The following is an 8,321-nucleotide window of genomic DNA, read 5'->3' on the forward strand; positions in this document are numbered from 1 at the left end:
AAAACATATCTTTATTGATTTCAGAGAGAGGGAGAGAGGTAGAAACATCAATGATGAGAGAGTCGTCACTGATCAGCTGCCTCCTGCAGGCCCCCAACTGGGGATGGAGCCCGCAACCAGGGCATGTGCCCTGACCAGGAATCAAACCGTGATCTCCTGGATCCTAGGTCAATGCTCAACCACTGAGCCATGCCTGGCTGGGCTGTCATTTCATTTTTTTGGTTTCCTTTGCTGTGCAAAAACTTTTTAGTTTGATGTAGTCCCATTTATTCATTTTTTCTTTTGTTGCCCTTACCCAAACAGACATGTCCAAAAAAATATTGCTAAGAGTGATGTCAAAGAGTTTATAGACTGTTTCCTTCTAGGAGTTTTATAGTTTCAGGTCTTACAATTAAGTCTTTAACATATTTTGAGTTTATTTTTTTATATGGCATAAGAAAGTGGTCCAATTTTTTTTTTGCATGAATCTGTCCAGTTTTCCCAGCACCACTTTTGTTGTAGATTGACTGTATAAGTGAGAATTTATTTTTGGGCTCTTTATCCTATTCTATTGATCTATCTGTTTTTATGCCAGTACTATTCTGATTATTGTAGCTTTATAGTATATTTGATATCAGAGAGCATACCACCCACTTTGTTCTTTCTCAAGATTTCTTTGGCTATTGGGTATCTTTGTGGTTCCGCATAAATTTTAGGGTTAGCTGTTCTAATTCTGAAAAGAATACCATTGGCATTCTAATAGGGATTACTTTTGTTGTTGTTATTTTTCTTAATAAGTGTTCTAGATGAACAGACAAATTGAGGAAATACTAACTCAGGCTAAAGTTTAACATTCAACAAGTCTGGATGTCTCCTCCTATACTATATGAAATGGCAGCTTTTGCTACACCCTCCTTCCCTGCATTATACTCACAATAAGGACTACATGCCATTATTCTTTAAACATACATATATAATATAACATTTTAGATATATAACAAGGTATAAGGAATGGACACACATTTATCCACAAACTAGCTGAAAAAAATACAATTTTAGCACCCTATATGCTCTTCTCAGCATTATTACCAGTCTTTTCTCCTCACTCTACCCTTCAGAGATAACCACTGTGCTAACTTGATATTTACCACTGCCATGCATTTCTCTGAACATTTATTACATACATGCTTCCCTAAATAGTAACGCATGCTAAGCTTTACAAATGTGTCCTGCCATGTGCGTTATTCACTAAACCTTTCATTTGTGAGATTCCACCAAGTTACTAAATAGGTCTAGTTTGTTTATTTTCATTATTTTATTTATAGACATTTGGACTAGTTTGAATTTTCTGCTATAAAAATGTTGTATATATTTTTAAAGACTTTTAAATTGATTTTTAGAGAGAGGGGGGAGGGGGAGGGGGAGGGGGAGAGGGGAGAGGGGAGAGGGGAGAGGGGAGAGGGGAGAGGGGAGAGGGGAGAGGGGAGAGGGGAGAGGGGAGAGGGGAGAGGGGAGAGGGGAGAGGGGAGAGGGGAGAGGGGAGAGGGGAGAGGGGAGAGGGGAGAGGGGAGAGGGGAGAGGGGAGAGGGGAGAGGGAGAGAAGCATCCATGTAAGAGTGAAAGATTGCACCCAGGCACATGCCGACCAGAAATCAAACCACAATCTTTCAGTGCATGGGATGACAACCAACCGTGCCACACTGGCCAGGGCTATATGAACATTTTTGTATGTCTCTAGGCATATACTAGAGTGTTTCTAAAGAGTATTTAGGAGTGAAGTCACTGGATTGTAGGTTACATGCATTTTAGTTTTAAGAGATACTGCCAAGTCGTTCTTCACTATGGCTTTGCAACTTCCATTCAGTAGTGTCTAAGAGTTTCCTTAATACCAAGTATCAGTGGTAATGTGGACTTATCAGAGGTAATTTCTGCCAATCTAATAGGTGTGAAATGACATCTCTTTAGAGCTTTAATTTGCCTATAACTAATTACCAGTGAATGTTTAAAAACATTTAAGTTGCCTCTTTTATGCCTTGTCATTGTTCTATTTATTTGCCTTTTTCTAATCTGTTTGTAGGAAACCTTTGTTATCACAGGCCGTAATATTTGGCTGTTATATTTACCACAAATATATTCTCTAACTCTGTGGCTTGTCTTTGAATTTAAAATGTATGGCATTCATCTTTGCCAAGGTATATAGCGCAGTGTCTGAGAGTTAGGAGACATTAATAAATATTAAATGAATGAGTGAAAAACTGAATATACATAAATTACATGTTTTTAAGCTCCTATATTCCCTTATTTTAGAATTGTGACCCTCTATGCCCATTAGGCTTTATAAACTTTTATACTCCCAAATTCATTTTAAAAAATCATTTATTTTTAAAGAAACAAATTTAATCTAGTTTGCAGACTTTCCAGCAGTCCCTTGAGGTAATAGAAGATAAAACACCAAAATATCAGGGATGCCAGTCTAACATTCTAAGTCCTCTAAGACAAATGGTTGTCTGTTCTTTACTCAAATATCTCCAAGAACAATTATGATGGTTCTCGTTTTCTATACTTTACAAGACATAATGACTAAAATAGCCTTTATTCATGTTTGAATGTCCCAGAGGAAATTCTATGTAAGTATGAGAGTAAAGCAATAATAATAAAGAAACTACTTAGAGATGTGCCTATAATACATCAATGAGCAATAGACATAGTGATTAAAATAAATATACAACATGTACATGCTTTAATTGTAAAAACTAACATTTGTAACATTTACAAATAAATACAGAAGGGGAAAAAATAACGCAGCAGCCTTTACATGCTTCAAAATTTATGGAGCCCTGGCCAGTGTGGCTCAGTTGATTGGAGTGTTGTGCCGTACACCAGAAGGTGGTGGGTTTGATTCCCAGGAACAGAGGATCAGAGAGGCAAAGTGACCAGCCCTGTGTTCTTCAATTAATATTTAGTGACACTGAGAAACCAGGCTTCTTTCCAAATCTAAATCAATATGGTAGTATAAACAATAATTTGAAATCAGAGCATCTTTAGTCACTTTCTACAAGTGAGATCTTATATGTTTCTTAACTCCACTAAGCCTATCTACCAAACAAGGTTAATGCAAAGATTAAACTACAAAACAAATCTTAGCACTTATTGTTTTAAACCTAAAATTGGCCTACCTAGAAACTTATTTCTGAATGTGAAGTTTCTTACTTGGTTTGCTTCAAATACAAATCCAGTTTCTGAATTAATGCTTATAAATTTTACAGATAGGAAACTGAGGTAGTGAGAGAGGATGTACAATCTATACCTCCCTAGTATATCTATAATCAAGTCCAAATTCCATAGTTTCGGGTCTTTAATATGATGGCCCCAGCCCATCTCCCTAGCCACATTTCTCACTACTGACTTAGGCAAATATAATACTCAAACCTCTGGCAACTACCAATTTTAAAAAAATATATCCTTATTGATTTCAGAGAGAGGAAAGGAGAGGGGGAGAGAGAGATAGAAACATCAATGATGAGAGATTTATCATTGATCAGCTGCCTCCTGCATGCCCCTGACTGGGGATTGAGCCCACAACCCAGGCATGTCCCTAACTGGGACTCCAATGGCGATCTCCTGGATTCTAGGTCGATGCTCAACCACTGAACCATGCCCAGCTGGGCAGCAACTACCAATTTTTAACAAAAGTATCTTATACTTTCCCTACTTTGTATTTTCATCTAAATTGTTTAATCTATTCAAATTTGTTTTCCAAGGCCCAAATGAAATTCATCTTGAGTATGACATCTAACCTTGTTTCCAAATGTTGAGAATGATGGCTCCCTCCTCTGAATTCCTATATCACTTTGCTTTTACCTCCTATAAAGTACATATTACCTTATATTTTAGGTTGAGCATGAAAAATACTTCATTTCTGCCAGTAGAGGTAAAGTTCCTTAAAGGTAGTTGGAAGAGAACATTAACATTTACTTTGCATCTATGAAGCACCAATTGCTTTTCTAGTGATTATACACACACACAATCACATACATTATTTCATATAATCTTTGTGACACCCCATGAAGTAGGAATTTATTCTTTACAGATAAGGACACTGAAAGTCACAGAGGTTAAACAATCTGCTTACCATCCTAAGGCCAGTAAGTGACATAGACTAGATTGTTCTGATTGTTTTCTATCTACCCCACTAATGGTCAGGAAAAACCCCTCCATTGCCTTTGTCATTGAGTACTGGCAGAAAAGATTTGATATAGGGTATTTGCCCTCCTACTTTCCAAGACTAAGAGCAGACTCTTCAGAGCAAACAATGATTAACATGAGTCCTGAATAAAGATGAAGAGATAAGAAGCCTGCTTCCAGGAAAGAAAAGTAAAAAACCATTACTTTTCCACTTGTGTTTAAAAACTCCGCCTCCTTTGAGGTTTATGCCATCTGGCTATATTACTCTCTACTCTTCTCATCTGTTATCTACCACCCTCCTGATTAATCCCCTATATTCACTGCACCTGGGTCACAATATTCTCTCTTCCCCACATTCTAGCATCCTAAATCACTTCACTATCCACACAGATTCATTTAATAAAATAGCCTCACAGTTCCTTGTCATACTCAGCTTCACTGACCTTCACCTCTGCTATACTTCAGCTACACACACACAGACTTACAACAGCTCCATATAAATTAAACTCCAATATTCCACTTTCTGATCACAACCTCCTTTTTTTCTAACTTACTTCCACCACATCTGCTCATTGACCTAACTCAAGAAATCACAAAATCTTCAAGTCCAAAACTGAACTCACCATCCAGTATTTCCTGTCTCAGTTAATCCCCCTAGTCATCCAAACCAAAAACCTGGGCCTCAGGCTGGACGCCTCTCCCTCCCACCTGCAGATCCAATCAGTTATAAGCCTTCGTTCCTTCTCCTCACCCCTGTGGCCACATTTAAAAGGCGTTTTTCAACCATGTCTGATAAAAACCTTTCAGTGATTTAAAAAAATCACTAAATTAATTTCAAGATATTTACACATACAAGGTCTACCATGATATGGCCTCTGCCTGTGTTTCCAGCCTCACAACTTACCACTGTCTTCACTGTTATATTCTTAGCATTCCCAAACTGCCTGATTCTCCCTGCAAGCTATTCCTTTTCTCACATTGATGACTTTCCTCAAGCTGTTTTCTCTGTTTGAAGCACACTTTTCATTCATCTTTGCCTGACTTATTCCTACTTACCATTTAAGATTTGGGTCAGGTGTCATCTCTTCCCAAAGCTTTCCCTAAAGTCTGAGGCTAGTCTAAGCACCCTAACCCTGGAGCACTACATACAGAGCTCTTGCCTCTTATTCTGAGGCGACCTATTTTAGCATTTAGTTTACACAGCTGCACGAAGATTGGAAATGGATCTGATTCATCATTGTACACCCAGCTAAACGCAATATGTAGCATAGTGCCTGACACACAGTACATGCATAAATGTAAAGGTGAGAACATGTCCAACTTAAATTTTCAGTAGGATATTCATACCAGTTCTTTCTCACAGTTTTTAGGATTTCCTACCATCAACTCCAAGTTCTTTGAAGGGAAGGAACCAGAGGCTTTCCTGAGTCTGTCTAGTTATGTACAGAATGGCATTATACAAATTTTTATCCAACTTACATACCAGAAATCAAAGCTTGACAAGTGCGCTACAAACTTCAAAACTAATAAACAAGTTAAAAAAAGAAGATGTAAAAACAAGGACATAGAACCAATTCTGACTGTTGGTGTGTGTCTGTCTATGTTATGAAAGCAGTAAAACTTTGCTTACAGCTAGAACAGGGTCCCAGACACAAGAGTTTGGCATTGAATCTACATGGCCATCACAGCTCTTCTGGGCTTAAAAAATTACTAACCAACAGGGTTTCTTAGGCAAGGGCTTAGGACTTGGTAAAAGACCCTTTTGAAAAACTTAATCCCACATACGAAGGCTGAGTGACGAAAAAGCAAGAATAATGCTGGTAAGTGAGCAACAAAAAATTGTTCTTTTTCATAGTAATTTTGGGCCTTCTGCTGGCAGTTAGAAATAGAGCACAGAGTTCAATATAATAAAGCATTTCCCTTTCCAACTAAATATTAAATTGCAGTCTGGCACCAAACTGGGTCTCAATCCTTTTTCAGAGTAAAAATAATAAACTCTTATATTTGCACGGTGCATTGCAACACTTTGATATACATTATCACATCATTTGATAGCGTTTATAGACATTTGAAAAATGAAGGAAAACCCAAAAATTCCCACAGAATAGGATCTCTTTTTGTCTGTTTGAACAAACAGTGCTAGATACCTTTTTTTTTCTTTTTTCTTTTTTTTAAAGATCAAAACAGCACAGAAATGAGGAAGGGACTGCAGGACTTGTATTTACGCAGGTCAATCCTTGGGGCCAAGAAGTTTCTTGAAGAAACTTAATACTTCCTCACACGGAGCAGCTTTCCTTTAAAGGGGATATTAGCCAACTAGAGCTCATTCAGAGAAGGGATCCGAGAGCTACAACAGCCATGATCAAGCAGAGGAACTGGAATTAGTGGAGAGAAGACAGTACTCCAGGGACACGATTACTGCCTTCAGGTATCCTGAAAGGGTGTCCACAAGGAAAAAGAACCTAGGAAGAATGGGGGGCAGCTGTTTCTTTCAGCCATATATCTATATATCTATATGTATATATATATATCTACACACACACACCCAAAGCTGTTCAGGAAGAGAATGGGTTTCCTTGAGAAGAGATCAGTTTCCCATCACTGGAGGAGGTGTTCTAACAGGTTGGTCAAATGATCAGGGTAGGTTTTGGGGATTTTCAAAGCTACTTTGGCGTGGGATGAGAGAAAGGGAGCCTAGGAGACTTTCAAACTTCCAGTCTGGAGATGTCCGGGGCCCGGCCGTCTCCCGGGGACCCTTTCTCACTCCCCGCCGAGCTGGGCCACAGCGCTGCCCCGTGTCCGGCCCCCGGCGGCTGGCTCACCTGCGCGCCCCCCGCCCCGCCCCGCGGTCTGAGGCGTGAAACCGACGCTCCCCGCCCGTTTCCAGCGGCAAGTGGAAGTTGCCGCGCAGCTCGGGCCGCTGGAAACAACCGGGAGGACGGCCGCTGAGAGCTCGGGGCCCCTCGAACCGCCGGCCTCGGTCCTCTGCCCGAACCCCGGGACTCGGAAACCTACAGTCGCCTCTCAGCTCCGGCGTCGGCGCAGACCCGCTACCCCCGCGCGCGGACTGACAGCAGCTCTGACTCCCCGCCCTCGGCTCCCCGCCAACCGTCCCCGGCCGACCCCAGCCCCACCCGCCTGGACGGAGCTGCTCCCGCAACGGCAGTCCCGCGATGCCGAACCTCCAAAGGTCCCTCCGTCCTTGGGTTCCCAGTGCCGGGCCCCCCGGGGTGCCCCTACCGCGTCAGGCCGCCGGCCGGACACAGGGACCCGCCGGCCCGGCCGCGGATGCAGAAACGGCCGCCGGGGCCCTGGGCCGGGCTGACAAGGTGGGAAAGGGCCGCGGCCGCTCTCGGACCACCGACAGGCCGACCGGCCCCGACAGACAGTCAGACAACCGGATCCGAAGGGCCGAGAGCAGAGGGCCGGTAGGTCCCGCCGCCGCCGCCGCCTCACCCCGGGCGGCCCCTGGTCACCCAGGCCCCTCAGGGAGCGGGCTGTCCCCACTGGTGGAGGGGGCCGCCGAGGCGCTTACCTGCGGGCGCGGGACAGCGCGGGGCCGCTCACTCCCTTCCCGCCGCCATGTTTCTCCTGCGTAGGGAGCGAGGGAGGACGCGAGAAGGGGGCGGGGGGAGCGGCTCCCGAGGGCGGCGGGCACGCGGGCGAGCGGCGGGGGGCTCGATCGGCGCGGCGGCCGCTGCGGCTGAGGCGCGGGAGGGCCTGGGGGCTGGGGGGCGGGGCGGAAGCTCCCCGGCCCCGCCCCTGCCCCTCCCGCCGCGAGGTGGCGTGCGCCGCGAGGCGGCCGTTGGGCCCGCGCGCGTGGGGGGCGGGGGCGGGGCGGTGTGGCGAGGGCGCCGCGGAGCGGCCGGGCCCGGCCTGCGCGGGCCGCCTCCCGCCTTCCGCCCGGGGGGGCCCGGTTCCGCTCCCTGACCGCCTCTCCTCCCGGCGTCTCTAGTCTGAGTAAACCCAGCCCCGAGGAGAGCTGGGGAACTCGGGTTCAAATCCCGCTGCCGCGCGTCACCCGCCCCGAGGCCACGCACGCGTGGGCCCGTGAGGGAGATGACGGACCAGAGAGCGGTGAGGTGTCGGCCCCACAGGCCGGCTGAGGCGAGGCGCCGCCCCGGGCGGGCGAGGAGCGGGCGCGCCCCGCCTTGCTC

At 44.9% G+C, this 8,321-nt stretch overlaps 1 protein-coding gene across 4 annotated transcripts in view; it reads right to left on the reverse strand.

Annotated features, from left to right (window-relative positions):
- The window catches only part of SCMH1 (Scm polycomb group protein homolog 1), a 97,610-nt gene extending 89,789 nt beyond the window's left edge, over positions 1 to 7,821 (reverse strand). For 2 of the 4 annotated variants that reach the window (XM_016205180.2, XM_016205175.2), the window contains exon 1: positions 7,700 to 7,821. The gene's annotated coding sequence lies outside the window, so the exon portion shown is untranslated. The remainder of the gene's footprint in view (positions 1 to 7,699) is intronic. The other 2 variants (XM_016205181.2, XM_087820355.1) reach the window with 1 other exon arrangement.
- Positions 7,822 to 8,321: the final 500 nt, after the last annotated feature.

This window comes from Miniopterus natalensis, chromosome 9 (genome assembly GCF_054644295.1).
Source record: "Miniopterus natalensis isolate mMinNat1 chromosome 9, mMinNat1.hap1, whole genome shotgun sequence".
NCBI classification, from domain to species: domain Eukaryota; kingdom Metazoa; phylum Chordata; class Mammalia; order Chiroptera; family Miniopteridae; genus Miniopterus; species Miniopterus natalensis.